Genomic DNA, 6,151 nt, shown 5'->3' on the forward strand with positions numbered 1-6,151 from the left:
ACCCAGGGGACTCCCTCTGACCAGCCATTCCTCAGCACTGGGGACACAGCTGGGGAGGAGCCACCTTGTAAGGTCTCTGCCAGTCACCCTGGCCCACAAAGCATCCCTGCAGGCCAAGCACTGCGTGTCACCTCACCTGTGAGGATGCCCGGGCTGGTCAAGTCCTGGCCCTTCTGCCTCTCGCCCACCAGACCAGCCTCCCTGCCCATCCTGGGCTCTGACCTCCACACGGTACTCGGGCCCGCTGGACTCGGCTGTGCCGTGGGATCTGCAGGGCCCTTTGGCCTGGTGACCACCCTTTTCTCCAAGGCTGCAGTCCAGGTGACGCCGAGCTGCTGTTCTTGGGCGTGGAGCCTGCGAGCACAGGTGGCTGGCCGGTGGCCCATCCTTTGCTGACCACCTGGCACCTCCGGGGAATTGGGCATTGGCCAACTGGCGGGAGACCCAGTGCACCCAGGCACGTGTTCTTGGTCCCACGTGGTGGCGGTCCTTCATCCACAAGTTCAGCACAGAATGGCCTATGCTGCAGTCTGAATGTGGATACTGTCCCCCGAAGGCCTGTGTGTCACGGGTAGTCCCCACACTACTCTCGGGAGGCACCGTGGCCCTCTAAGAGCAGAGCCTGGGCTTGGCTCTGAGAGCGCTCGCCAGGCACGTGAGAGGCACTGGGTCGATCCTCAGCACCACATAAGATAAATAAAGTGTCCGTCACTATAAAACAGTTTCTTAAAACAAAGAGCCTGCTGGGAAGTCCCCGGTCCCTGGAGACATCCATTCAAGGGGCCGTGGGATTGCTCTTAGGTGTCCCCTGCCAGTGCCATGTGGCGCCCTCACCTCAGGCCCAAAGCAGTGGGGCCCTGATCGTGGGCTGAAACTTCCAGAACCATGGCCAAGTAAGCTTCATGAGGACGAGCATTGGGTCCTTGCTAGCGGCGCAGCACCGGCCGGGCGCCCTGTGACCCTGCGGTCCCAGCCAGGTGCAGACTCCAGAACAGAAGGCATGTTTGCACAGATGATTCTCGTGTGCTATTTGCAGCAGCCCACCCGACAGGACAGATGGAGAGGTAAAATGGGGTCTGGCAGGACCTTGTTGTGCCTTGAAGGACGAAGCACTGTCACAGACGGGGACACAAGTGACCTTGGAAACGTGCCTGGTGACAGGCTGCAGAGTGTGGTTCTGTGGATAGGAAATGTCCAGAACAGGCAAAGCCACCAGGACAGAGGGGGAGGGGGAGTGACGGCTAATGGGGACAGGGTCTCCTTTTGGGGATGGAATTGTTCGGGAACAGAATAGAGACACAGTGTGGCAACAACCATGGGCATCAAGATGAGTTCTGCCGGCGGAGGCTGAGGCGGGAGGATCGAGTTCAAAGCCAGGTCAGCAACTCAGCGAGGCCTTGCCTCTAGGTTTTTTGAAAGGGGTGGGGGCTGGGGATGCGGCTCAGAGGTGAAGTGCCCCTGCATTCGCTCAGTCCTTGGTACTAAATGAAAATGAATTTTATGTGAATTTTGCCACCAAAAAAGGAGGGAAAGAAATTTCTCAAACAAAAAAATCCTGACATCTTGGAGAAGGGAAGTTGCAGCAGCGGCGGCTGCATCGGCTGAGATGCCCGGGTTTCCTGCGCCTCCAGGGGTCCCCTCTGCTTCTGTGAGGAACACCTGCCTGAGGGTGGGACCCTAGCACAGGGGCTGGGGATGGCTGCCGAGCCCCACCCCTGGGACCAGGACCTTCCCCTGTGCCCCGCTCAGCAGCAAGTGACATCTGCCCTTGAAGAGGGCCCTTTGGCCACTCTGCATTGGTTCCATGCCAACCGCTGCTCCAGGTAGAGCTGAGACCCACCCGGCTGTCCCCTGTAGACCACCCTCTTCCCTGCCCTGGCCCCGCCTTGGCATTTGGAGTCCCAACCCAGTTGCCCCTCCCAGCTGTCCCCTGTGAGCAGCCTGCCCTGTCCCCAGAAGGGGTCTTCCCGCGGTTCTGCTCACGCTGGGTTCTGTGCGAGGTGGAACCCAGGGCCGCACGCAGAAAAGTGCTCACCCGCCCTGTGGCCCCTCAAGGGGAGTCCCGTGCTGTCCTCTGTTCTGGAGGGCCAGGAACCGCAGCCAGCAGGCGCCCAGCAGCAGGTGCTTGCGGAAGGGAGACGGGGCTCTCCTTGCCACAGCCGGTCTCGGCCTCCAGGAGCGGGTGGACGGAGCCATCGGCGCCTTTCCCACAAACAGCCTTTGGGGTGACTGATCCACGTAGCGTCTTCAAACCATCGTGCGACCCCACAGCCAAAGCCACAGAGCGGCACAACGCGGGTCTAAGTGACTCGGCGGGAGGGTCCCAGCCTGCAGGGGCTGCACAGACAGCTCCTCCCCACCTGGGAGTCCAGCAGCCCCGGCGACACCTTTACGGACACCCTTAAACTGTGGCTGCATCTCTTCTTCACTCTTGAACTGCCCAGAACGTCTGCCTGGCTCCCGCGTGAGTCAGGTTAAACGTTAGCCCGGTCGCAGCTCCGGACGTCGAGTCACTGCTTTGGACACTATCTGTTAACCCTCCTGTCTGGAGTCAGAAGGGCCAAAGAGCAGGGGGCCAGAACAGGCTGGTCCCTGGTGCCATCTGGCACCTGCCTCGGCCACCAGGAGGCGCCTCGGCCAGGGGCCAAGGCCGCCACAGGCTGGCGGCGCCCGGGCGGGCCAAAGAGCCCTGAAAACTGGCTCCTTGTGTGTCTCTGCTGCCAGCCCCGGAGGAGGAGGGACCGCAAGAAAGGCTCCCAGGCACTACAGGTCTGGGGTCTGGAATGTCCACCCACCTGTTTGCCTGCCCCGGTCCCCTGCCCCCAGCCTTGTTCCTCCGCCCTTTCCCTGGATCTCCCCCAAGTCCTTCCACCTACCCACAGGCCCCCCATTAGCGTTGGACCCGACTCCAAAACCCCACCCCTCAAATTTTACACCATGTTTTGCCACCTAGCTGTGTGAGCTTCAGCAAGTCACTTTACCTCTCTGAGCCTCAGTTGTCCCATCTGGTAAAAGGAGATCCTGACCCCCACTCCCCCATGCGGATTCAGGGGTCTGAAGGACTTGGGGCTCACTGGTGAACTGGTACCCCCTGGGTGCTGAGGATGGGGACGTGGGAGACAAGTCTGGCCATACCCCAGGCCACGAGCGGTCATTAAGCGTGGCTTTTCAGACCCAGTGTTTCTTGCCCAAGCCTTTCCCCCACCGTCCGCCTCAGTCTGGAAGGCCCATTTTTCCTGGCAAGGCCCGGACACTTTGTGCGTGAACTTGTGTTTCAAACAGGAAGAAAAGAAATGTGAGAAGCTCAGCTTGCCAGCCGGGCCGGCGGGGGCGTTCCGCCAGGAAGCAGGGAAACGGCCTGGGTGGGGTCCCACTGCGGCTTGGGGTTCCGGGCCCAGGGCTGGCTCCCAGAGAGCCAGGGTCCCCTCCCTCCTCAGAGCCCCCGGCAGCCCCAGCGCCACTGGGTAGGTCAGGTCGAGAGAGGACACGCAGGTTTGGGGTCAGGAGCTGCAGATGCCTAGACAGTGAGCTCAGCGGGCGGCCGGGATGAACGTGGCTTTCCTCCCGAGCCAGCGCTGCTGGCCGCCCTGCGGGAGGACACAGGTGGCTGGAGCCTCGCCTGCCCGATCCCTGGCCTCTCCTTCCTGAAGTTTTGCCAGGAAGGGGGCAGACTTGAAAAGAGCTGGAGACTTCATCCGAGGGACCCTTACCTCCCAGGGACCTTTGGGACCTCCCACATTCTCGCAGGATTACTGTGTGGCCTCAGGCGGCTTCTCAGCCCTCTCTGGGCATCATTTCCCTCATCTATGAAATTAGGGGATCAGAGCCGAGTGTTCCTGTTTCCCAAACTCTGCTCAGGCTCCTTTTCCTGCTGTGGACCTGGGACACGTCATTCTCTAAAGTCCCCGGCGCCCTCCGCTGCAGACAGGGTGGCAGTGGCCCCTAGGTCTTGGAACCTCTGAGGCGGGGCTGCCCACACGGTCGAGCCGTGGGTGGAAACAGACGAGTTCAGAGCAGCGTGTCTGCCCGCGTCGCAGGCTTCCCGCGTGTGCGACCGTGCCACCGTCAATGTTCACCCCGTCAGAGAAGAAAGACCCTCACCCCATGGCGCCCGGCTCTCGGTTCTATGAGCAACCCAGTGGCCCGGCCTGCCCCAGGACACCCCGGCGCGTCCCGCGGGGCCTTCGCTGTCAGGCACCCAGGAACCGGGGGCTGCCGGACAAAACCAGGCCCCGATCCTGTTGGCGGGGGAGCCTCCCCCGCCCGGTCCCTCCTTAAAGACCCGCTCCAGGCTGGGGGTGTGGCTCCCCGGGCCGTGCCCCCTGGCCTGTGCCAGGCCCCGGGCTCCATCCCAGCACTGCAACGCACGCACGCGCACGCACGCTCTGAACCCCGACTCCAGGGCAGCCCCACCTGGCTTCCACCCGGCTGGCTCTTCCTGCTGGGTGACCTCAGGCGGCAGCATGCCTGTCCAGGCCTCGGTCTCCTCGTCTGAGAGATGGCGAGTCCTCGCCCGCCAGCGCTGTTGAAGGCTTAACCCTGGTCACCCAGGAGAGACGGCACCGCACAGTGGTCGGGCCATTAGGACCAGAACTGCTTTCTGTGGCTGTCCCTGCAGCAGGCTGTGGTTTCTCAGGACAGCAAAGGCCAACAGAAACACAGCACAGCCCACCTTAAATGTCCTGCTTCCACGTGAAACAAACAGGTGGACTCAGCGTCCATAATGTATTTTATTCAGCATTTGGTCAATATTCTAATTTTTTAAAAATCACTTTTTTTTTTTCTTTCAGGACTGGGGATGGAACCCAGGGCAGGTGCCCTACCACCAAGCGGTGTCCCCAGCCCATTTTATTTTTGAGCTAAGGTCTGACTAAGTTGCTGAGGCTGTCTTCAAACTTGCTATCCTCCTGCCTCAGCCTCCCCAGACACTAGGAATACAGGCACATGCCAGGGCACCCAGCTGAAGTTCCTAGAGAGATACTTCCCCCGCTTTTCCCTACTGAACCTTTGGAGTCCAGTGTGTACTTGGATCTGTGACCCAGCGCCATTTGAGCCAGCCCCACTTTAAAGTTTCAGGGACCTTGGTGACCTCTGCCACCCTGCACTGCTCAGCGGAGGTCTGGAGGGAGTTGACCTCCACAGTGAGGAAGTGGGTTGGGTGGGAAGTGCAGTCGTGAGACCTGGAAGGGAAAGCGGGCTTTCCTTATGGGGGAGCGTTGGGCCTGTGAGGGGCCAGCTCCAGTCCTTCCTGCTCCGCAGAGCATCTCAAGCAGATGGGGGTGAAGGACCAGCCGGAAGGGGTCAAGCAGCTGTAGGCCGAGCACCTACGCATGGTGTGCGGAGCTGTCCAGGTATTGCGGGTAGAGCAGTCCACCCGAGGAACCAGCGTGCTGGGGCTCACAGCTCAGAGAGGGGCAGAAATTGAACACGCACGGCAGGAATAGGTAGCTGAAGGGGTGAGAGCGGGGTGAGATCATGGGCTGGGGATAGGAATGAGGAAGACATGCCAGTTTCCAGGCCAGAGGTGGTGGCTGGACAAGCTGAGTTAGAAAAGCGACCAGAGGTGGTGGGTTGAGATGAGTTTCCTGGGTTGAAACTGTCACTTTCATAGGTCGAAAATTAGGAATTTCATATGATTCCACCTAATATTTAGGGAGTAGAAAGGATTGGGGAGTATCCTGGCTTGAAGCTCAGGGAATGGTCTATGGACCTCCTACTTCAGCTCAGCTTCAGGAGAGAGTCTGAAGCCCACATAAACTCTACCCGTAAAGTTGCGACCCAATGCCTTCCTCCAGAAGTATCAAAACGACCGGGCGCCCAGAGAGGTTGAGTGATTTTCCTGGGGGTCACACAGCCCGAGGGAGGAGGGGCTGAGATGTTGCCCAGAGATCCCGCCGCTCCGTCTAGCTCCTGGCTGGCTTATGTTGCTTGTCCCCTCGCGGCGCCCGGAAGCGACCCTCAGTAAACAAAGCCGTGTGTGGGCGCAGCCCCAGCTGCCCCGGGCGCACTGTCCAGCCCAAGGGGGGCGGGGGAGGAATGTTGTGAATGAACCCAGGGCCCGCCCCGAAACTCCGCATAAGGGATGCGCCGCAGGGGTTCTCCCGATCTGATTGGCCTGCGGCACCCCGTGATTGACAGAGCCCCTCGCTGT

The sequence above is a fragment of the Sciurus vulgaris genome, assembly GCF_902686455.1.
Source record: "Sciurus vulgaris genome assembly, chromosome: 16".
In the NCBI taxonomy this organism is placed as follows: Eukaryota; Metazoa; Chordata; class Mammalia; order Rodentia; family Sciuridae; genus Sciurus; species Sciurus vulgaris.